Genomic DNA, 24318 nt, shown 5'->3' on the forward strand with positions numbered 1-24318 from the left:
GAGAAAGGAGCTGATGGAGACAAGGAAAAAGTCTTCATTGCTCCCGCCTTGAATTCCTTCCTGTAAATCTCCAGCTACCTCATTGTTTCTCTTGCCAATTTAGTGAGTAGATAAAATTTCCTATGTGTGTGTAAGTGATTTTCTTTTTCCTTGTAAATGATGTGAAACTACTATCAAATGTTATCTTTGGTGCTGACGCAAGGAAATTAAGAGAGGTATTATCGTTCTGTTCAGTGTTCTTCTCAGGGAAAACTGCTGGTTAGGTCAATTTACTTGGCTCGATACCCTGTTTTAATCTTAACCTGGGGCGTACTTCAAATACACAGCAGCTGGCTCAAACTCTTCATGCATGATTGCATGTTAATTTCTCTTCGTTGAGAGGTGGGAATCCAGCAAAAATGTCTGTGTTGAATGAAAACGTTATGAGACTCCTAACGGGTGAATAAGCACTCTCATGTGATAGAATAAACCTGGAATCGCCACCTGAACTTTCTGGGGCCTGATTCCTCCAGGGCGCAAGACTTCAGTTGAATTACATCACGGATAAATTTGTCCCAACAATTTTAAGTCTAGGAATGTGGCAAGAACAAAGCATTGCATTCTCCTCTGCTGCTTCCCCAGCTTTGGGTGCATAGCTTTCCAGTAAAAACAAGGAGGCTTGGACATGTGATGGCCGAAAACTAGATGTACCTATTTGCATTTTTTAAAAATGAATTGGTCTCAGTTCAGACTTAGAAAAAAAAAGATGCATGCATCTTTTTTATTTATGACACAGCCCAACAAAAAAATTATTAGTGTCTTAGTTTTTAGGCCTGTTCCTGAGATTATTTGGGGCATTGATTCAGGTAATTGCATTGGATAGACCACATCAGTTCTAGTGTTTTAGATTTGGTTAACATGGTTTTTATGGGCAAGCAGACAAAGTCTGGTATATGGTGTATGTTCTATATCTCAAAAACTAGTGCTGATGGGGGAAACTGGTGCCATTTTTGGAATCAGCAAGGCACCAAGATGTGTGTTTATCAATGTAATTATTGGATTAATGAATTGCTCCATATTATAGCCGTCAACCAGATTGTATTTACAAGTGAAAATGTATAGATGTACAAATGTACTGTAGTTACACTCCTCCTGCATGCAGTGATTCTATTTTGTAGACACACAACCAAAGGGGGTTTGTGATGGCAAAATGTGTAAAATCACATCAAAAACACTAGGTTTAATATCAGCTACAGAAACCTATGCAGGGAGCTAAGGAAAAAGAAACTTGTGCTTGTTTGTGCGGTCTCTGATAGTTCAGTGTCATTACATTCTGTCAAAGCCACAGAAACCCACTCTTATTTTTGACAGACCTTTTGTGCTGGCAGGCAAAGCTGGGGAACAGGTCAACAATTATTCTCTAAGCAGAGCAAGACAGCCTGGAAGTAGTTGATTCTATAACCTCTAAGCTTCAAGTTGATAAAAAGGCACTTTACACAAGTGTGGACATGTTTCAGGACAAATTTATTTTACCATGGAGAAGGTTCGTCTCCGGTACTCTTTTTTTCCCCACCAGCAGATGTAATGCAAGAACTGTGGAACTAAACATGTGGCCTTTTCGTCAACAAAGAGAAAGTGGAAATACAGGTAGATTTAATATAAGATCAAGGAAACAAAGGAAAGAAGTAACATGTGGGTGAAAGGATAAACAACCCGCTTGTGTAATATTTTCAGTCTTCTTAAGTACCCATTTTGTACAAACAATTTGCATATATTTGCTATGCTTTAAAGGGTGTGTGTGTGTGTGCACGCACGCGCGTGCATGCAGAAGGAGACATTAGTGTATGACTCATATGGAAACATACATGAGCATATTTCTCCTACATCTTGCCCCTACATGCTAAAAAATAGTACAGCCCAAAGTACTGAGCAGATCCATAGGATCACAAGCTACTGGATCAATGTATACTTTACAAACTTGATTGGCTGGGCACTGACATCTTCCTGCACTTCACAGAATCAGTTGCTTAATGAGCAGTTTGTATTCTGTTGGCTTCCTTGTAAATCAAGTGTTGCTGTTTTTAAATCATTTGTGCCTTCCTTTTTGTCTAAATTTATTAGGGTAGACAAACTTTCTTTGAGTTACTCATTATTGTTGCTCCCTGCCACAATGTACAAAGAGGAAAGCTGTCATTACAGAGGAGTCTGTGAATCAGAACTGTAGGGCATGTCATTGTCACATCGGTTTCTTCTGCTATGCCTCAGAAGAGTTTGCCAGAACTCCCCATTAACTCTCCTTATTTTTGGATGGAAACTTGACTGTCATTTCTACTTAACTGCAACTGTTCCTAACCTCTAACGATGTGCATGTTTTGTTTTGGGAACGTGCATTGTGTTGAGAAGCATTTTAACAAGATATAAAGTGTTGGTGTGTTTATTGTAACAAACTGTGGAATTTAACCCTGTTTCCAAGAGACTCACTAGTAACAGTCACACAGATGTCCCAATGGAAGCATTCTTTATTTCCTTGGATTTTTTTCACTATCTGTCACATAGTCTCGGTCACACAATATCTCTTCATTTCATCACTTTCCTACATTGCATTTATGTTTGTACATTTTGATCATTTTTTCTCTTGAGTCACCCATTCACCATTCAATTTAAACAATATGTATTCTATCAACATTTAAAAAGTTATTTTCACATCTGTAAATCTCCTTTCCTCCAGAAATATAATAAAATTGTTAATCTGTATTAGACTTATTATGGTTTTCATCCATAATTAAATGAGGTCAGCATTTCTTCAATAGATTAAAGGTGCATCACTGAAAGAAAAATTACTCTTATTCCAACTTAAAAAAAAATAAAACAGAGAAAAGTTGGAGGACAGAGAAACCCAACCTTGAATTTCCAATTAGGAAAGGGGCTGTTTCTGTTTTCTGAGGTGTCTGTTTGACAAGCAGTCATGTGGAAGTAGTACAGTGTGTAAGCCTTTAGTGTACATAGACGTAGTCATGATCCAAACTGGGGGATAAGTAATTAAAATAATTAGAAATAAAGCAGCTTTGTCAGGCTACACATTCTTTTGACCAAGGCAGCTAAGGCCAAGTATGATTTTTTTTTATAGTGGGACATTTCTTTTTAAATGTCAAGCAATTTAAAAAATAATTTTAAAATATATATTTAGAATTCCAATTGAGAAGCTGCAAGCTTGGATATGTTGATGTTTTCCATCCCATATTGGTTTGTGCTTTACCCCTCGCCTGACTGAGATAGGCTGTTCATTCTGCTTAGCATTGCGTGCTAAATGCTGGTTGTCCTGACTTTCCCTTAGATACTGGAACCATTAGCCAACCTTGACTAGTTTTATCTCCCCCTATCTGACTTTCTAAGACCTGAGGCAAGTATTTCCCAACCTTTTTACTAAAGACCTTAGTAGGTAGACCATGGACTTTTATAAATGCAATGCAAAGGTTTCTATCAATGGCCATGCTGGAAAAAATAGTAAGAATTGTGGTCTAATATACATGAAGGGCAGCAGGGGCTCATCTACACTGAGCAGCTTAACCTAGTCTATATTTGGCCTGGACCAACTCCGATCCAGCATGTACTTGCTGAATCCTAGACTCTTTTCCAGGACGGATTAGACCACAACAGCCCTGCTGGGTTGTCACCTCCTCTGTATCTCTACTGCTGCTACGTTCTCCTAGTGGGTCATGGAGCTCTGTCAAAGCTCTTGGCTGCCTTGGTTGTGTCTGCTGATGTCACAATGGTCATGAATGTTGTCCTGGCACTCAATTCCGACATCGCAGATGTGATTTGCAGTGGCCAGGTGCTTGGATGGAGCTCTAAAAGTGGTGGCAATGGCAACTTGGGCAAGAGTCACCCTCTTGCCCAGTGTTAATGATTGAAGGGAAAGGATGGTGATGGGGTGGTTTCTGTTGGATCTCATCCAGCTATTCAAACTACCCCAAGTTTACAGAATACTGCATAGGTTCAAGGAAATTGACTTTGCCTAAAATGGAACAAAGTTATTTGAAAGCAAAAAAAACCCATGATACACACAGGAAACTGGTATAAGTCATGAAGATTACAAGCAGTGCATTTGAAGTGGATACGGGATTTCTGGCTCATGTAGACAAACCCTAGGTTAGAAAAGTCTGTAATTAGTACCATATCTAAGCAGTATGGAGCCCAAGTGGCGAAGTGTGTTAAAGCACTGAGCTGCTGAACTTGCAGACCGAAAGGTCCCAGGTTCAAACCCTGGGAGCAGCGTGAGCGGCCGCTGTTGTTCCAGCTTCTGCCAACCTAGCAGTTCGAAAACATGCCAATGTGAGTAGATCACATTGAGTAGATCACATGGCGGGAAGGTAACTGCGCTCCATGCAGGCCACATGACCTTGGAAGTGTCTATGGACAACGCCGGCTCTTCGGCTTAGAAATGGAGATGAGCACCAACCCCCAGAGTCAGACATGACTGGAGTTAATGTCAGGGGAAACCTTTACCTTTACCTTTTACTAAGCAGTATATCAGTATATTATTTGATATGTGCCATAAATAGGGCAAATTTTTAGAAGTAAATTGCCGCTAATGGAGACTTCAAGAAAAGACTCTTTCCCCCTCCCTTTTCAAATGCACTGCTTGCAATCTTCTTTCTTTCTTTCTTTCTTTCTTTCTTTCTTTTTTTCTTTCTTTCTTTTGTGGTTCACAGAATTTGGAGGGTTGAGACAAAAAAAAAAAGCAGCCTGGAGACCATATGTGGTTCCAGGGCTGCACTTCACTACTTCTTCAGTAAGTAGTTTGAGTTTAATCCTCTGTCCTGTCACTGCTCTTGCCTTTACTGAAGCTACTGGGTGTCAAGGAATGTTTGCAGAGTGAGGCTAACATTTGTGCTCACATCAATATCATCATCTAGGTTTCCATGTGTTCAGGCCAATACCTGAGCAGAGCTAGAATGTGGGTGTATTTGGGATAATACAAAAAAAACTCGTTCCTCATCTTAAAAAAAGATACTGTGGACTAGAACTTGGAAATTCTTCAGCCTCCATTATCTCAAACAAACCTTGAATACGAATTTGAGTAGATCTGATTCACAACAATCAAACACACCATGTTATGCCCCACACAAATTCTGCTCTAATTTAGAAACTCTGGGAAGTGGAGTAGAATAAAAATTAAACTGAATAAACAGTCACTCTGGAGCCACTTACTTTCAGTCTGAGTAGTGCTAATTGTACTAGCACTTTCATTTGAACACTGTAATCAAATAAAGTTTCAGAGGTAACAATGACTTCTGCATTGTGTCAGTATGAAAATTTAGTCTTTTCATTTTAGTGTCTAATTCATTCTGAATGCTGGAAAAGATTTTCATAATCTTCACCTAGAGTTACAGCTATTTATTTTGAGTTATAAGCTCTTGAGGGAAGCAGTGTTGCCCTTCCCAGTTTTCTCTACTGAGAATGACAGGCATCCTGAGAACAAGGGGTGGCTGTCTTTTTCTTCTTCAGTTTGAGGTTAATACTGAGAAGGACAGTATGTCAAGAAACGCAAGCTGTCTACTAAAATATAGAAACCAAAACAAGATGAGGCTCTAACTAAGGACATGCAAGGGCTGGAATTTTTTGAGTGTTTACATATTTGATTTTTGACTCTTGATTTGAGGTCGATAGATTACGTTCACATCTCCTTCTATTTTTACTTTCCTTTCTCAACTAATTATTTTATACTGAATACCATGACATTTCTAAATGTCAAAACTAATTTGCTCTGTTAACTTTGTTCTTTGTGTTGGACATAATTGGGCAGATCGTATCTCGTGATAAAGGAAATTGAGAGATCTGAATTTTATCAATATGTGAAAAGGCTGCTAATGTTACATTGAGATGCAATTATAATTGTTGTGAGATAATACAGATACATTTCTCAGTTAACGGTGATTACGAATAGTTGGTTTCTGATGAAATTTAGAATATATACCATTTGGAATACTTGCCGATATGGCTGAGTTTTCTCTTGCTTAATTCTGCAGAATTAGTTCTGTACAGCACTGTGAACTCTTCGTTGTATGTATATATCATTGTTATAGGAATGAGAACAAGAAAACAATTAAGCTTAATTAACAATTGTCATTTTTCAAGACTATATCATTTCAGACAAGTCCACGTGAGAGAGACAGCCTGAAAGTAGTTGACAAATAAGGGGAAACAGGATGAAAGAATGCTTAACATTTACAATTAAGTAAATAAAAGGCTAGCAGTAAAAAATAGTTATTTTGCCCAAGTGAGAAGACAAGAAAATTGATGATGAAGCAGCTGAAAAAAGGCCAGTAAAAGCATATGACTAAGAATATTGGGGCTCCCCTCTCCTTTTAAATACAAAAGAAGCAGGAAAAAATCAGTGAGTTAGGTGCATTATTAGTCAACACAATGAGTGAAATGATTGCTTAGAATGATTGCAGAAGAACTGAGTAAATTCTTCATATTGCTCCTTATTTGAAGAAGATTGGAATTGCTTTTTCATCCAGTGAATTAAAACAGATTGAGGTAAAAAGATGAAAACTCTAGGACTGACAAATTAAAAATTAATAAGTCACTGAAACCGGATGCTATATACCCGAGAGTTCTTAAAGAACTCAAATGTGAAATTATTGATCTTCTATCAAAAGTATGTAACTTGTCACTGAAATTACCACCCTTACTAAAGGACTGGAAAGTAACCAACATAACATTGATTTTTTTAAAAGGAAACCAGAGAAGAGGCAGGAAATTGCAGATATGTCAGTGTAACATTTGTCTTGTCTGAATTGATGGAAACAGTTATTAAATCGGAAAATGTTAACCATATATGCCTAAAATTCAGCTGTTCCTTCTAGCTAAAGTAAACCCATTGAGTCGTTTGAACTTACAAGTTCACACTGATTTAGTGGATATACTATAAATGAGACTAATAGTGTAAGCCATAGAAGACCAGGCCCTGCTGAGAATTTATTCACCTGGCTTTCACAAATTCTATGTCACCAATATTCAGAATGCCAATGGAATACCTGTTAGGATGACTCTTTATCTCTCTACATAAAAAGGCAAAGTATGTCTCTATGTCCCACAGAGGCTCATGCTATGTGATAATCCAGGGATTTTTTTTTCCGTTTCATGAGCGACTTGAGACACTGCAAGTCGCTTCTGGTGTGAGATAATTGGCTGTCTGCATGGATGTTGCCCAGGTGATGCTCGGATGTTTGATGTTTTCCCATATGTGTGGGAGGCTTCTCTCATGTCCCCACATGGGGAGCTGACAGAAGGAACTCACCCACTCTCCCCAGATTCGAACTGCCAGCACAAGTCTTTAACCCATTTTGCCACCAGTAGCCCTTTGATATGTCAATATATTCAGAGTGGTCCTCTGTGGTATGTGTATGAGGGGAAGAGAGGAAGGAAGGAAAGAGCCGCAAAGAGCTCAGAGCTGGAGAAGAGAGAAAGAAGAGGGGACAGGAGGGAGGGTAGACATGAGGAAAAGGGAGGGGAGGAACAAATGAGGAAGGAGGGATGAAAGCAGAGGGGCAGCGGCCCCTTCAACACCCGGGCAATACCAGGTAAATGTGCTAGTATATTCTATAATAGGATTTCCTAGATGTGCATTCACAGATGGGAGTTAAAACATACAGTTACTAGCCAGGAAAGAACCATGCTGAGGTTGTGGTTGATAGATCAGGAAAAAAGGTTGACTATACTAGCTGTTAAAAAGGCAAACACCATGTTAAAGATCATTACGAAGTAATTTGGAAATTGGGATTACTATATTATGATCTTGGAGACCAAGTTCCAAGCAGAGGATAGCAGGACAATTCACTCATTCTCAGTGCAGAAACCAATTCCAGATGGGGCTTTCTATGTAAAAGGTCCAATGTTCAGTCTCTGACCATTCCTGCTGTGTGTAGGGAAAGCTTATATCTCAATCTATAAAAAGCCAGTCAGTGTCAACAGTGAACTCATCCAAACTACTGCAAAGAAGGAGGAGTTGTCACAGCAAATATTGACTGTTGGTATCTCTTGGAAATGCCTGAGCAATCTGTAAAATGCAACTGAGGATGAAGGATGAAAGAAGCTAAGTACTGTGACCATCATTCAGATTTCATAATATAGATACAATATAGATATATAATATAGATAAATCAATACACTTCTGTGGTTCTTGAGACCTGTTTAGGTATAACTTCTTTTTTCTAAAAGAAAAAAAAACTTATTGTGCTGCCCATCCCACTCATTGAGGAGGAGGAATAGCCAAGTAGCCCAATTGAATAATGAGTACGAAACCATACAGATTCCTATGAGGTTTGTTTTAGTTTGGTTTGAGGGATTTTGTTTGCTGCAGTGTATAATAGAATTTCATAAAAACTGGGTGGGATTAAATGTTGGTGCTTAAAGAACTGGGAGAACACAAACAGTTTCTGTTTGAGAATTACAGCTATACTGTAAATACAACAGCTCTCAGCAGTGTTTCCTCCATATGTTTTCTTCTTAGGCCAGTATTCTGATGTGATGTGTGCTATCTTCCTTTATTTATAGAACTTACTGACTTGACTTTGAATATGGAACTCATGATTTCAAGTCCTACAGCAAATCCTTTGTTAAATAATTCCATTTGTCAAACAGTGACCTCCTTATGAACATATGAAGTTTTCTTATACCGAGTAACATATAATGACCATCTAAAACTTTAGTTCTTTGGACTAGTAGCAGATCTATAAGGCAGAGGTCCGCAAACATTTCATGGTTCATGGTCCATCAGACTGTTGGGGGAACAGACTATAATTTGAAAAAGACATGAACAAATTCCTATGCACACTGCACGTGCCTTATTTGTTGTGCAAGAAACCATGAAAGAACAATACAGTATTTAAAAGGAAGAACAATTTTACCCAGCATAAACTTACCAGTATTGCAATGGTAAATGTGGGCCTCCTTTTGGCTGATGAGATAGTCAGGATTGTTGTTGTTGTGTGCCTTCAAGTCAGTTCAGAGTTAGGGCGACTCCAAGTCTAAAGTTTAGAGTCTAAAGTCAGATAAAGGACCTTAGAGGGCTACATCTGCCCAATAGGCCCTAATTTGGGGACCCTAGCTATAAGGCCTCAGCTAAAGCTTCTAAAATTATAAATCAGTTCCTTTCTCAGGGTCATTGTGTAAGTGGGGATACTATAAAGTTCTTTCAAGATTAAGATGGGCTGCATATGTGATGGGCATTTGAACTGGATTTGTTTTGGGTTTTTTTTGTTTTTTTGTTTTTTTGTATGTATCTGAATCTTGATAACTTTCAGACTTTTGGGTTTTTAAAGTATATTTTCTCATCCTTTAGAGATTTTGCATCTACCAATCCAAAAACATAACAATGAAGAAAGGGCAAATGTAGGCATTGCTCCTTACTTGATACTTCTGCTCTCCAGGATACAAAAAAAATCATTCTGTTACTCTTCCTTTAAAGTGATTTATGCTCCATCCATTCTCTATCTTTTATTTTTGTCTTGAACCACACAATTATTTTCTTCCACCCCTGTATTCACCCATCCAATGTATGAAGCCTGCAAGACAAGGGGAGGCATTTATCAACCAACTCATGTCTAGAAAATGTTGTGAAGTATTTAGAAGTCAGCTGTATTAACCTAATAAGTTTGTTGATCCAGCTGAAGTTCAAAACACCTGTTGGACTGTCACAGCAATAATGTACTGACTATAATAGATTTTCAAGTGGAAATTTATTTTACAAGCAGATTTCTCCATGAATGAGCAAATAAGCCAGATGTTTTTGTTCTGAAAACCTGAGAAACAAAGAGAAGCACATACTTTAGGGTCCTTTCACAGAGTCTATCTGCCCCATACAAATTCTGTAAGCATACAGCAAGATGGTGACCAGGTGGTAGACAAATGCGGACGATCATGTCAGATTTCTTGTGGGAATATATATATTACATTAGACTCACAGGGGCTAGGTTCAGCTCAAAGAGCTACATTCAAGCCTCTGTCATTTGAGCTGCATCAGCAGCTAATAGGCTTTTTCATACATGCTAGTACATAAAGCACACTTAGAATACTCACTATTTTAAAAAAATTAGTAGCAGTAAAATACATGTCTATTCTTTATATGTGATGGCTTTAGAATTGCTTACTTCTTCAGAAGATATTGACCTGGGCATGAATTGACTTAATTTACTGACATTTGACTAGGAGAGAACAGGACCCATATTTAAGTGATAAAGCAATGCTTTGCACAAAGAATAGGTTCAGTCCTTGAACTCAGTTTTTCAATGCTCATGAAAAATTCCTGTGGCAGACGATCTGCCCCTGATAGCCAGAGCAGATAACATTAGCCTAGATCAGAGATCGGCAATGCGTCTCTCTGTAGATATTGTTGAACTGCAACTCCCATCAGCCCAACCTAGCATAGGCAGTAGTGAGGAATGTGGAAATGGTAGTCCAATAACATGTGGAAACCATACTTTGCCCATTTCTGGCCTACATGGAGAAATAGGCTGGCCAAGCTTAAGACGGCTTCTTGTGTTCCTGTGATATGTCTATGTTCACATTATAAATATAATATATTTTCAGATTGTGTTTAGAGCCAAAATCATCTTTCTGGGTCCCAGAGAGAGGGTTGAATATATGCACGCACATACATACACACAAAACACACAGAACTCAGAGATCTTAATACAGATTGCTTTTTCCTCGCTGGTAGCAGCAGAGGGGAAAAGAATGTCTATATAGGGATCTCTAAGGGAAAGGAGAACAAAAAAAAAGGTAGGGTTGAATTTGGAAGCAGCAGATTGCTAGGACTCCCAAAAAGCTATTTTAGACTTTTAAGAGGCAGAGGTATGCAATTCTGTTCTCAACCACTTCCTCCTCCTTTTAGGGAAGATAAATATGTCAAATAATGTACTCTGTACAGTAATTAAAAGTTTAATTCAAAAATATTTCATTGTTGTTGCCTGCAATGTATCCATTTAAAAAACAGATTAAATTTTCATTCATTCATTCAGTTTCCCCCAAAATAAGACAGGGTTTTATATTAAATTTTGCTCCAAAAGATGCATTAGGGCTTGTTTTCAGGGGAAGTCTTATTTTTCCAAATTGACTTTTTAATTGAACTATATCTAGGGCTTATTTTTGTAATAGGGCTTATATTTTGAGCATCGTCAGTAATGCTGAAAAATCATGATATATCTTATTTTCAGGGTAGGTCTTATTTTTGGCAAAACAGGGTAATTATATATATATATATATATATATATATATATATATATCTCGCAAGTACAGTAATTGTACTTTTCAGGCAGGTGAGACTAGATAGGTGTTTAGATCGATGCTCTGGATCTGTGATACTATCACAACTAGCAACAATTCTGAAATGTTACTGGCTCAGCAATTAGCCTGATTTTGAGAGATGGGTTTTTTTTAAAGCCCCATATAATTAATGGCTTTAGTCATGAGTGTTAAGCAGGAATGATAAAATAGCAGTTAACAGATCTAGTTATGCTAAAAGCCAGCTGCTTGGGAGGGTTCTGGACATATCATTAAAAAAACCTGTAACTGTAAGTGGAGAAAAAGCAGACCTACAGTTGTAGAGTTAAGCAGTGTCAAATAAATGTTGTTGACTGCCAGTTGGAAAGGTTCCTAAACTACTAGAATCAAAATATTGAAGAAAATGTTACCTAACTGTTGGTGTCTCCTTGGGATGGATCACATATGAAATAGCATTGAAAATGGCCCATCAACCATATTTAGGGTCTCCTCATACCAGTCAATGTTTTTATAGAAGAGAAACACTCAGTTTTCTTAGTCTGTCCTCTTCTTAGGGCCTGTCTACACAGACAAAAAACCAATTGTCCTCACCTTGTAGCTGGCTTGATCTGACAGATGACTTATGACCTCTTTGGTTAAATGTGATACACCAAAACTCACTTTGTGTGCCTCCATTTCCAGGGAAATCCAATCTTATGCTTTGTTAAGCATGGGGTGGTTATGGGGGAACAAGTTGTTGGATGGCAAGTATTACCATTTTTTACATGTCCACTTCTATTTGTTTTCTAACATTAAATATCTTTGTTCTGGTAAGCAGCGGTGTCGCAGTTGGAGGCAGTGACAAAACACTTCCTCTGAGCAGAATTTGCTCTCCTTTTTCCTTTATCTTTGTGCTGGGAAGTGGCGGAGTAAGGAGAGGTCTCTGTCTCTTCCATTTTGCTCAGATCAACCTCAACTGCTGCCTTCCCTTCCCAACTAAACAGCTTCCCGGCAGAATCCCGCTGGGAAATGAGGTTTTCAGGATTGATCAGGCTACTTCCTCACTGCTAGGCACCTCATTCAGACTTTCAAACAAATGACTTCCTCAGCAGGGCTCTTCCAGGAAGGCAGCACCAGGCAAATCTCTTTGGAAAATAAGAAGAAATAAAACCGTGTTGATTTGAATTTGGGTTGTGGGCAATAATGAAATTTCAAGTAGATATGTATTAATGGGATGAATTCGGGGCAACTACAAGACTGAATAATTTTAATTACAGATTATTTTGGTGTTGTTTGAGTAGTGCTGACAACCCTTAGAAGGTCAGTCTATTTTTTTCTGAAAGCAATTTTATGGAATACAAATATTCAACCACTGTGACTCTACTTTGTAACTGTAAATACATTGGCTTAAAAAAATCTGATAGGTGGGGTAGCACTTTGAACATTGGGCTATGATTCTCTAGATCAGGGCTAATATCCCCACTGATCACCTGGAATAAGTGACACTTTCTCCGCCTTAGCACTCTCTCAGCCTCAGAGGAAGATCATGGCAACCCCATCTCAACAAATCATGTGAAGAAAACCCCAAGATAGGGCAGCCTTTGGGTCACTATATGCAAAAAATTACTTGAAGGCAAGCAACAGCAATAACAAAAATAACAGTATTTTGTCATTTTCAAATAAAAGGAAAAAATAAAGAATGCCTGGAATCACAAAGTGTCTGTAAACCTATGACTCACTTATCAAGGAGGCGTATGCAGTCAGACAATCAGATGAGATAATCTAATGCAGAGTTTCTCAAATTCTGCTCCTCTGGGCGTTTTGGACTTCAGCTCCCACAATTCCTAGCAGCTGGTAAACTGGCTGGGATTTCTGGGAGCTGAAGTCTGAAACACCTGGAGGAGCACAGTTTGAGAAATATTGATCTAATGTAATAAAAGGACCAGACTATCTAACTAAGGTTTGGATGTTTGCTGCAATGAAGAATCTAAAAACATTAGAAAGTAATAGAACATGCACCAGATGCAAGCAATTTCTAAAGACCATTGAATGAGGAATTACACCTTGAGTGTGAAATCTGAGACATTTTTCTCCAGCCTATGGTTCAGTATTTGTACACTTATTTGGGCTGGGAAAGATAACAGCAGCCACTTTTCCTGTTAGTATATTCTGGTTTCCCAAGACAGGAGAAAAAGGGAAAATCAGATCCTACTATGTCTAATCTAAAAAAAAAAACAGGGATCAAATGAACTCTTTCTAACAAATTAGAATTTTGGCTGTCTTCATGCATTGCATTGAAAGAGTAAGATGCCTGCCAACCAGTCTCTTTATTCTATTCTTCCCTTTCTAAAATCACCTTTTAACTACCAAGAACCAAAAGTTAGAATTACTGGATGTCGTGGGTTAAATGCATACTTGTTAGAGCTTAGCAGCAGGAGCAGCAGACCTAGGTTACAAATTCAGTGACCAGGAACAAATGTGCCCTTTCCAACATTTCTCTGCTACAGTCCATGTTGCTTTTCAGCCTTCTTCTCCCCTATTCACACAGTCAGGTTTCTTCTTAATCATTGACACTTCTAATGGGACATAATGAATTGGCCCAAAGAGAGATGGGCTTTGTTTAAAACACTGTTGCTTTACTTTTGGGGGTAGGAGGTCTGCTTGTCAACCAAAGAACACCTGAGATCAAAGATGTTTGGCAAAGCTTAGACAAATTTTGCTACATTTTGTTCGATTATTCTTATTTTTGAAAATGTATATATCTCTTCTGATCTTTTAAATCTCCAAGTGACACACAACCATCGAACACATCCAAACCCACCCCAGTCCTGTTCATATATGCTAAGCCAGGTCTCTCCCCTGTGATCAAATTGTGGACAAATTTGGCTTTATTATAAAGCATCTTGGTACTCAGCAACAACAACAACAACAGATCGTATTTGAGCAACTGTGTCTGTGGAACAGTGGGCAATCTCTCCTTCGGGGAGATGGGGCGGGGTATAAAAATAAAGTTATTATTATTATTATTATTATTATTATTATTAATATGGTCTTGGAAATGGTCCATACGCACTTAACCTCACCCCACCCCCTTCATTGTCCCTTTCCTGATGTGAAAAATGACAAGTCTGAGAAAAAAGACACTGTTCTTCATATAGAGGCTCTCCACATAACCAGTTGTATTGGAACATCAAGATTTTATATATGTGAAGTGTCTCCATGTGAATTTGAACTTTTCTTCAGATCCATTGCTTCTACATGGTGAGAAAAATGATGGAGTGTGTTGGAAGTCAATTGAGTAATAACTGAGTAAGGCCTTTTACCACTACTCACAGGAAAGCCAAATAGAGTTACAGAATCTACAATGACACTTTATATAGTTTTTACCCCTCATTCTCATAAAATCACTATCTCCTTACATCATCATGGGCAAAGGCTGAGTATGATTTTCTTCTAGAGACAGAGTCTGACGGTAGGTCCATAAATGACTATGAAGACCCATTCTGGATACACATGGTCTTTCACACTGAGGACATAGATAGAGGCACCTTCCTCTTGGCGTATTTCTTCCTTTCACTGTGTATTCATGCCTCTTCAAAATTCGCAGTACCGTTGGTAACAGCTAACTTCCGGTTACAGCATTCAAGTGCCAGGGCTTTCCAGTTCTTTGTATTTATACCACATTCTTTAAGGTTAGCTTTAAGCTAACTTTTAAATTGTTGTTCATCGAAATTCCATTTTCCATTCTTGAAGATAAAGTAATTGCTTTGGAAGATGCTAATCAGATGACATTCAGACAAGATGACTAGGCAGCACTACACCAACACATATGATTGCCATCCATAGTGACATAGTGCTCATCTCAGAGCAATCTAGAAATGGTCAGATTTCAGCTGTTTTACTCTCTTACGTATTTTTGCATGACTCAGTCATACATTTACTTTTACACTACCATATTCATTTCAGCCATCAAGACAGAGGTCATGTTAGCCATTCGAAGTGAAAAGGACATACAACAACAGAGCAATAAAAGTAACAATGAATGTTACTTTTATTGTTCTGTTGTATACATTCAAGTCATTTTCACTTTGAGTAAACCTAAGGCTATCATGAGGTTTTCTTAGAAAGATTGGCAAAAGGAAGTTTGTCCTTTCCTTTGGGGCTGAAAAAGTATAACTAGCTAAACAGATCCTAGGCTCCAGAGCCCTAACCCAAAACTCAAATCCACTCAACACACTAGCTCTTCATATTGCTCTTTGGAATGTGAAATACAACTATTACTACAATAGTGTTCTTGTTTAAAAGATAGGAAATGCCTTACAAAGTAGTATAGTTGCAGAGGCAGTCTCTTGGATCCTGGAGATCAGATCCACTCATTGGTATCTGTTAATTTATCATCACCATTATGATTTTTAAAGGTGTTCCAAATGCACAGTCATCTGCTGACATCTTTTCAGGAATGGTGTTTCTGCTATCATATTTGCAGGAATGGTGGACTGAATGTGGAATGTGGCATTTTGCATTCCCCAGCAATGGCCGTGTGCCAGAACAATGAAGTTTATAATTGGAATTGAATATTTCTGTATCATAAAATGCAAAGAAAATACATAAATCATGGCTAGCCTGGTGGTCTCCATTAGTAAAAAGAAATCTGAATTCTGCCCCTTCCATCTCTCTCCCTCCATATACACATGGACACACACAGAGAGTTGAATTTCTCCGGGGACACTGTGATTATTCCATGTCCAGAAGATTCAACAGACCTCTGGAGTCTGGTTACTATGTTACATCTTGATTGACATTTTGTGAAAGCATTCTGAAAACCTACGCATTCAACAAACCCTGTTTTTGAAATGGAGGAAGTGGGATTGTAGTTAATATGCCATAGTAATCAATATGAGTCTTTAAGACCAGTGATTAAGATTTATTTAGCCTTTCCCTTGTTCTTTCCCTATTTGCCCTGATTTTACCTATGGATCTTTCGGAGCTCTTGCACTAGTCACCCTCGCTGTATCTAGCAATCGATACTCAGGCTTTTAAAGTAACTGTTATGTTGTTTATACCTTTGTTATATTGTTTTAAATCACTGTTTTAATTACTGTTGTATGTAATGCTATGTTGTTGTTTTTGGCTAGTCCTTGTGTAAGCCGCCCCGAGTCCCTTCAGGGAGATGGAGGCGGGATACAAAAATAAAGTTGTTGTTGTTGTTGTTATTAGCCATTTAGACAGTGTTGGTCTTCCCTGCTTTAAATGCGACTCATACCCAAATGCACACCATAAACCATAAACATATATTAACCGCATTGTAGAATCGGAGGCCGCAGTGTTACAGCGGGTTAAACCGCTAGGCTGCAGAACTTGCTGGTCAGAAGGTTCGAATCCAAGGGACAGGGTGAGCTCCCATTGCTAGCCCCAGCTTCTGCCAGCCTAGCAGTTCGAAAACATGCAAATATAAGTAGATCAATAGGTACCGCTTCGGCAGAAAGGTAACAGCACTCCATGCAGTCATGCTGGCCACATGACCTTGGAGGCATCTACAGACAACGCTGGCTCTTTGGCTTAAAGATGAACACCACCCCCAGAGTGGGACTCGACTACACTTAATGTCAAGGGGAAACTTTTACCTTTAGAATATGTATATGTGGACTATTTCCCATGTCATCCTCCTCCTTCCTCATTGACTGACTGGAGTTCCCTTCAAACATCTCTCTATTTCTGAAATCCTTTCATTTCCCCATTTTTAGAAGTGTCCTTACAATATTATTACATCATCTGCTTGGGATTGTTGTTTTAATTGAGCAAATATTGGAACAGCAATGAGATATATAATTTAATTCAGTGGTTGTAGTGGTCCCACTCCTTAGATACTGTGTACAATCCAAATCATGGATTTTTGTGCCTCTCCTTGCAAATGGACATAGCTTGTAATAATCCATTTCTTAGCATCTGGCGAGGGAAAGTATACTGTGTTTTTTTTTAAATAGCTTTGGGAATGACAGTGGTTGCCAGCTGCATAAACAGCACTAACCCAGCGGCATTGTTCAGTCATTGGGAGTGCCTAGAATCTCATCTGATTAGTGAAAATCTGTAATTATTAGGGCAGTTTGTCAGCATTTTCTTTTAAGCAAAATAAAAAGCCCAAACATTAATCTACTTTTTTGTGTCAAAAAAGTAGCTAGAGGGGTTTTTTGAAGGAACTTCCTGAAAAGAGCACTACTCCTTTCTGTGAAGAGATCTTTACTCATTATCAGAGCTTAAGAAAGTTTCCATGGGTACTATAAGAAGCTGTATCCCCTGGTGGTTGGGTAATTTGGGAATTGCAGTCCAAAAAAGTAAATTTCCTATAAAGTGTTAATTGTTGGAGAGAAAGGAGAACAGCAACCTTCTCTTGTGAATTGTTTAGCATACTTCACACAAATTCGTACTGCACTGGATAGTGGGAATGGAGAGATCACAACTTCACAGGGAGCATTGTATGCGCTGCAGGATTGGACTGGTCCTCTGGTCGTATTTGTCAGTGCCCTGCTCTATTTCAAGATGCTTTTCTTTATTTCGACATTTTCAATAGGAGTGTACACATCTGTCTTTATACCCAGCAGCTTTCCTGGCCCACAACAAGTCCTCTGTGAGTTTCCCCAACCAAGCTCAGTGGGATCTCTGTCAGCTGCAAGATTTATGTCATCTTTTTCCATCCTGAGAACTGTTCCTTAAGCTTTTCACATCTGGATTTAATTGGAAAGACATTAAAAGACATTAAGTGTGCTGGAAAAGCATATTTTAGGCGGGATCTTTATAGACACTTCCATTAAAGAAGCTAACAGTTAGAGGTTGAAGTGGGATGCGGACAAGTCATCAGCCATTATCAAGGACAAAATTGCACTGCTAACTGCTTCACAGCAGTTCCTCATGGAGACCCTAGGCCTATTTCTGACCTAACCCACTCCAGTGTAAATCAGGAGCAAGGCAGCACTTGAAGAAGCTTTTTTCTTTAATTTTATGAAACAGAGCACACTTGGGCATTTTTCATTTCTGGTGTACTACCTGTAAAATCTTTTAAAATATAGTGCCTCGTTTAATCTCTTGCTGTTAAGTTTTACATATTCAATTTGAGTTTAGTTGAAGTTACATTGAGGAGTGATTTTCAGCACATAAGAAAAAATGAGAGCTCATTGTTCATAAATATAGCTAAAGACTTTATTTTTATAGCACAACTCACTGCAGCATCATAAGCCAGCTAACCCTAAATGGTTATCCAAATATTAATCATTTTAGGGGTCAGTGGAACAGAATATTTGTATCTAGGAATATGTTTTACCTGTCACCTGCTACTTTATTATATTGCATTAGAGGGAAGAAAGGAAGCGGAATCACTTCATTGGGTCTGTGGGGGAAACCAGATGGCTTTGGCCCTTCTTCACCCTCAACTGTTCCTGTTGTAGTTGTTATGAACTTTAGAATTGGTACCAAATTGCTTTGTTTTCCTCTTCCATCTCTATCCATTTTACCTTTCTTTTGTGTAAGCCTGCAAACGAAGACATTTTTTGTTTGTTTTTAAAGCCTTTTTAAAGCCTTTTCACCTTTTCAAATGAAGAAAGGGATAAATATGCTTTAAATATATAACATACCATTATGCAAAGTCCATGCTGTCATCCATAACTTCATGAGTACTCAGTGCATTCTCCCCTTAGGGCAGAGGTCCCCAAGCTAAGGCCCGTGGGCCAGATGCGGCCCTCCAAGGTCATTGACCTGGCCCCCGCCCTCAGTTTTAGACTTAGGCTCGCCCAAAGTCTGAAATGATTTGAAGGCACACAACAAGAACAATCCTAATTAACTTGACTATCTCATTGGCCAGAAGCCAATGTTTATATTGGAAAGCTCTTATTGTACTTTTAAAGGTTATATATTATTTGATGCCATGGACAATGGCTAGTACAATAAACAATTCAATTCTCCTCTTCAATGGCCAGAACAGGCCTACACTTTCCATTGAACTTCAATGGCCTACACTTCCCATTGAACTCCTGATAGATTTATGTTGGTTAAAATTGTTCTTATTTTTAAATATTGCATTGTTCTTTCATTGTTATTGGTTTTTTGTTTTTTGTTTTTTGTTTTTTGCACTACAAATAAGACATGTGCATTGTGCATAGGAATTTGTTCATTTTTTTTTCAAATGTTAATTCAGCCCCTCAACAGTCTGAAGGATTGTGGACCGGCCCTCTGCTTAAAAGGTTTGAGGGTCCCTGTCTTAGGGTATGCGAAGCAGTTAACAATTTTGAATATTTGTAAGCACCAGAGCTTCGGGGTGTACTAAAGTAACAATGAAACATGGTTCCAGTATAGTAGACAAAAGCCCAGTGAGAACTGGTTTTAAAGTTGTTGTTGTGTGTGTTAAATCTGTTTTTTTTTGTTTTTTTTTACTAATTGTGACATTATCGTGGAGTTTTTGTGGCAAGATTTGTTCAGAGGGGATTTGCCATTAATTCCCTCTGAGACTCGGCGAGTGTGACTTGCCCAATGTCACATGGTGGGCTTCCATGCCTGAGTTGTCTCCAAAGGTGCAGTCCAATACTCAAACCACTACACCATGCTAGTTACCCCTGAAAGTCTTAATTAGCTATTAAATTTCCAAGTTGTTTCGGGCATGTCATTCTTTTACACTCAATAACATGAAGGAATACAAGTTGAGCGTCCCTTATCCCTAACTCCAAAATCCAAATTTGTCTACATGGTTTACTGAGACAGTGACACCTCTATTTTCTGATAGTTCTGTGTACACAAACTTGGTTTCATGACCAAAATTATTAAAAACAGTATATAAAATTCAGACTATGTGTATAAGATGTATATGAAGCATAAATGAATTTTGTGTTTAAACCCAAAACATTTCTGGACCCAAGGATACTCAACTTTTAATGGCTTTTCTCTCAGAATTGTTGTGAGAGTGAACAAGGTAATTACAGAAGCTTGTCTCTCTGTGCAGTGGAACAGAAGAGTAGCAGTCAGTCTTGACTATTTAAACAGTTTTATGTAGTATGCACTGTGCAAAATGATGTACTCTAATCTAAAACTGAACGTGAGCATTTACTGTTATGAAGTAATGTCTCACTGTTACTAACAATTTAAAGTGCCTGACTGTATGCAGACTGATAGGCATTTAACTATAGGCCTTCACATGGGGGAACAGTCATGTAATCCATCTTTTTGTGTCCTTAATATATTCTTAAAATAAATGTGATATTCAAAGGTTTCTTTCTAGAGCAAAAGCATCTGTGGCTAAACAAATAGACCTTTGAAATAATATCCTGCCTGTCTTTAAAGTGAAAAATTGTGTGTGTATATGCATGTGTTTTCCTTTTTATCTTTCAATAAAAGCAAAACAAATAGTGAAAAACCTCCCTCTGTAAACCATCCCAGCAAAACAAATGGATTTGTTTTATGGTCCTCCACCTACTTGGGGGTGAGATGTGCTCACTGTCTAGAGTACATTCACATGAGCTTCCTTTACAAAGCCATTTCCTCTCAGAAAGTGTTGCTTTGAGTTAATTCCACCCCAATGCCTCACATATGTGATCATATACAATCTCTTCTTAAGTAGTATATGCCAGAGGGAAGGTAGTAGTTACTGGACTTAGAAGAGGGTATAATCAAGAGTAAGATAGGTTATGAATATAATGTTGTTTTTTCATAGTGAAATTATATAATAATAATGTAATGATTTTAGGATTACGCTATCTAATTCTTAATGAGAGAGGTATCTTCACCCATCAAAATCTATGTACAAAATGAACCTACTGATATTCTTTTTTCCAAGTTAAAACCAAGACTTTAGTAAGGCTCCTATATCTGTGGGAGATATGTTCCAGCCAGACCACCGACTCCAGATCATAGTTACCTAAAACCATGGATATGACCAAACATCATTGAAATTACCTGACTTCCAGTCGGGTAATTTCCATATAGTTGCCCTAGAAAATAGTCCTGGAGAGATATTCTTTCTAGGATTATGCTAGGTCAGTGCAGGGAAGACAGTGACCCTTTTGCTTGGTGGGTGGTTCCCTGTGTCATGTGGTAGTGTCCATAGCGTTCTAGAAGAGGCTGCACTCTCCACAAAGGATGAGGTTCATATTTTGAAGATACTGTTCAAGCCAATCTCTAGCACAAGAAGCAAATGTTTTCGCTGCGCATGGTGCACCGCTCTCACTTTAGACCAGTGGTTTCCAACCTATTGGCCTCCAGCTTACCAGCTGTTAGGGAATATGGGAGCTGAAGTCCAAAAACACCTGGAGGCCCAAAGGTTGGGAACCACTGCTTTAGGCTGATAAACCCAACTGCATTACTGCCTGAGAGGACATAGCTTGATTTTACTGATCTAGTAACCTCCCCTATTGAAACTGTTTAATTTTAGTGCTGTTTTTTCTCCATGGCTGCTGTTTTTAGATTGGTTTTTGTTTTTTGGGGGTTCTGTCTTAATATCAGTAGTCCTTGCTATCCAGATTTTTATTTCTGCTGCTGTTTTTGATTTTGATAGTACAGTACAAGCCATGGGATATACATTGCCAGACTTTTCATTCATATGCAAAACCACAAATAATAGCGAACCCTGTAGAACTGAAGAACATGTGGCTCAGGAATACCTAGGAAATGCCAAATAAATAAATAAATAAATAAATAAATAAATAAATAAATAAATAAATAAAAGAGTATGTATTTTGTAGAACATTGATAAATGAAAGCATGGATACTGGTTCTGTGGATATGGCGGTGATATTTTTCAACTCAATTTTATGGATTTATTCTATTACAGAAGGATTCAGCTATGCTATGGAATGACTCATAAAATCATGAAATCATGAAATTAGTAATCAGTAGTAAAGTATTAAGAATGGACATTAATGTTTGTTTTTGTAAACCACACTGGAAACATGATAGCAATCTACAAAACAACGAAAATAATTTTACTATAGACAATCGGAGTGCAGTTGAGAGTTTGCATGATTATCTGTTCTCTCCTATAAAAGGTATTATCCCAGAAAGGTAGAGCATGCTATAGTCGATTAGGAAAATAAGTGTAGTAGAGAGAAGGTGGTACAGTAGAGTAGTCATTCTCATCCTTTGGTCTTCCATGTTTTGAAGTTATCAGAAGCTCCAGTCAATTCTCAGAATCTTCAGCTCTCAGCCAGCAGAGAGCTAAAACCTTAAAACATCTAAGACGCCAAGCTTTGAAAAACACTGCTGTAAATTGTTTCTAGTCTAAGACAAGAAATACCAAGATGTTTGTTTATAAAGCTATTGTCCTCCCAATCCTGTTATACGGCTGCAAACCATGGACGGTCTACGGATGTCACACTCAACTTCTGGAACGATTCCATCAGTGTTGCCTTCGAAAAATCCTGCAAATCTCTTGGGAAGACAGGCGGACAAATGTCAGCATGCTGGAAGAAACAAAGACCACCAGCACTGAAGCGATGATCCTCCACCATCAACTTTGCTGAAATTGCCATGTTGTCCAAATGCCCATTCATCATCTCTGAAGCAGTTACTATACTCTCAACTCAAGAATGGAAATAGAAATGTTGGTGGACAGGAAAAGGGATTTAAAGATGGGCTTAAAGCTAACCATAAAAACTGTGGCACAGACACTGAGAACTAGGAAGCCCTGGCTCTTGAGCGTTCTAACTGGAGGTCAGCTGTTACCAATATTGTTGTGGCTACTGAAGTATTGTAATGCATTAGTTGTGAGTCGTTTTGAGTCCATAAGGAGAAAAAAGTAGGATATTAATAAACAATATAATAATGATAATGATGATAATAATAGTAATAGTAATAATAATAATAATTTGAAAAGGCACAAATGGAGGGTGAAAGAAGAAACGTGTCAAGAAGAAGGCACGTCAAGCCAACCCTTGTCAGGACCACCTTCCATCTGGAAACCAATGTCCTCACTTTGAAAGAACATGCAGATCAAGAATAAGTCTTCACAGTCCCGCCGCCAAGACCCTACATTTGGAAGGCAATCATACTTAGCTGCGAGTGATAGCTTATGATGATGACATAAGACAAGAACCTTCATGAATCCCAAATGTGAAACCAAGAGGACCCTTTCAGCTTAATCTCCTGAAGGAAAGACACATGTGCATATGTATGCAAAGGTACATGTATATGTGTATATGCACACTTCCCAAGCCATATGGCCCTCCCTAAAATGAATGAATGAATGAGCAGGAAACTGTATATGTTCACTAAAACATTTGGTGAGGTGAGTAGCCAAGTGTGGTTGAAGGTCAGCACAATCTAGTATTAACAGAAAGGGGGTTGTTTTTCTTTGTTTTTCTCTTTTCCTAAAGAATAACAGTCTCAGAGATTAAGTCAAAGTACCTATTCTAGTTGTTTGCCTGCTGTTATTGGGCAGAATGAAAAGATCAGATCACCTAATATGGAGTATGAGTAAGTACCTTTGGCTGTTGGTTTCTGTTTGCTGTTTAGATGATGGAAATCACCTTTATGATATATTGAGTTAAAGATAGTGTTTACAATACTAAGTGGAAGACATGAGCAAATACAAACAATGAATTAGACTTTGCCAAATATGTAGGTGGGTTTAAAAATACACTCTTGACTGATGTTGACAGAAAAAAACGTTATGTTCTTAACACATTGGAGGAAGGAGAGCTTTTCAAGAACAGTTAATCCTTGCTTAAAGTTCTTTGTGATCCCAGCAATCTAATTTGTGTCTGCAATTGTTGTTTGTCAGGTAAATGTTACCCACATTGGACAGGGTATCCTGAACATAGTTCTTCTTAATTATTTTAAATATTACATTTCTCCATCTTTGCCTTAGGAGAAGTTTTGTTCCTCCCTCCCTTTAGATTCCCCTTTAATAGGCACAGTTATTATCCATATTCTAATTCATACTAGGTAAATATCCGCTTCTGCAGTGACTAATCCCTTTTCATGTAAATTGCATGAGTTAATCAGCTTAATATAGCGGGGAATAACAGGTTCAGGGAAAAAGGGTCTTAAAGCCAGGTAATTAAAACTTGCCTTGTGCAGTATGAATAACTGTTCCAA

At 38.2% G+C, this 24318-nt stretch overlaps 1 protein-coding gene across 7 annotated transcripts in view; it reads left to right on the plus strand.

Moving 5' to 3' along the window:
- stau2 (staufen double-stranded RNA binding protein 2) overlaps positions 1–24318 on the plus strand; it is a 200501-nt gene that overhangs the window by 160886 nt on the left and 15297 nt on the right. The window contains exon 15 of one of the 7 annotated variants that reach the window (XR_010005707.1): positions 1–24318. This exon is cut by the window's right edge and continues 5810 nt beyond it. The exons of the other annotated variants lie outside the window; for them this stretch is intronic. The gene's annotated coding sequence lies outside the window, so the exon portion shown is untranslated. 7 annotated transcript variants of the gene reach the window in all.

This window comes from Anolis carolinensis, chromosome 4 (genome assembly GCF_035594765.1).
Source record: "Anolis carolinensis isolate JA03-04 chromosome 4, rAnoCar3.1.pri, whole genome shotgun sequence".
Lineage (NCBI taxonomy): Eukaryota > Metazoa > Chordata > Lepidosauria > Squamata > Dactyloidae > Anolis > Anolis carolinensis.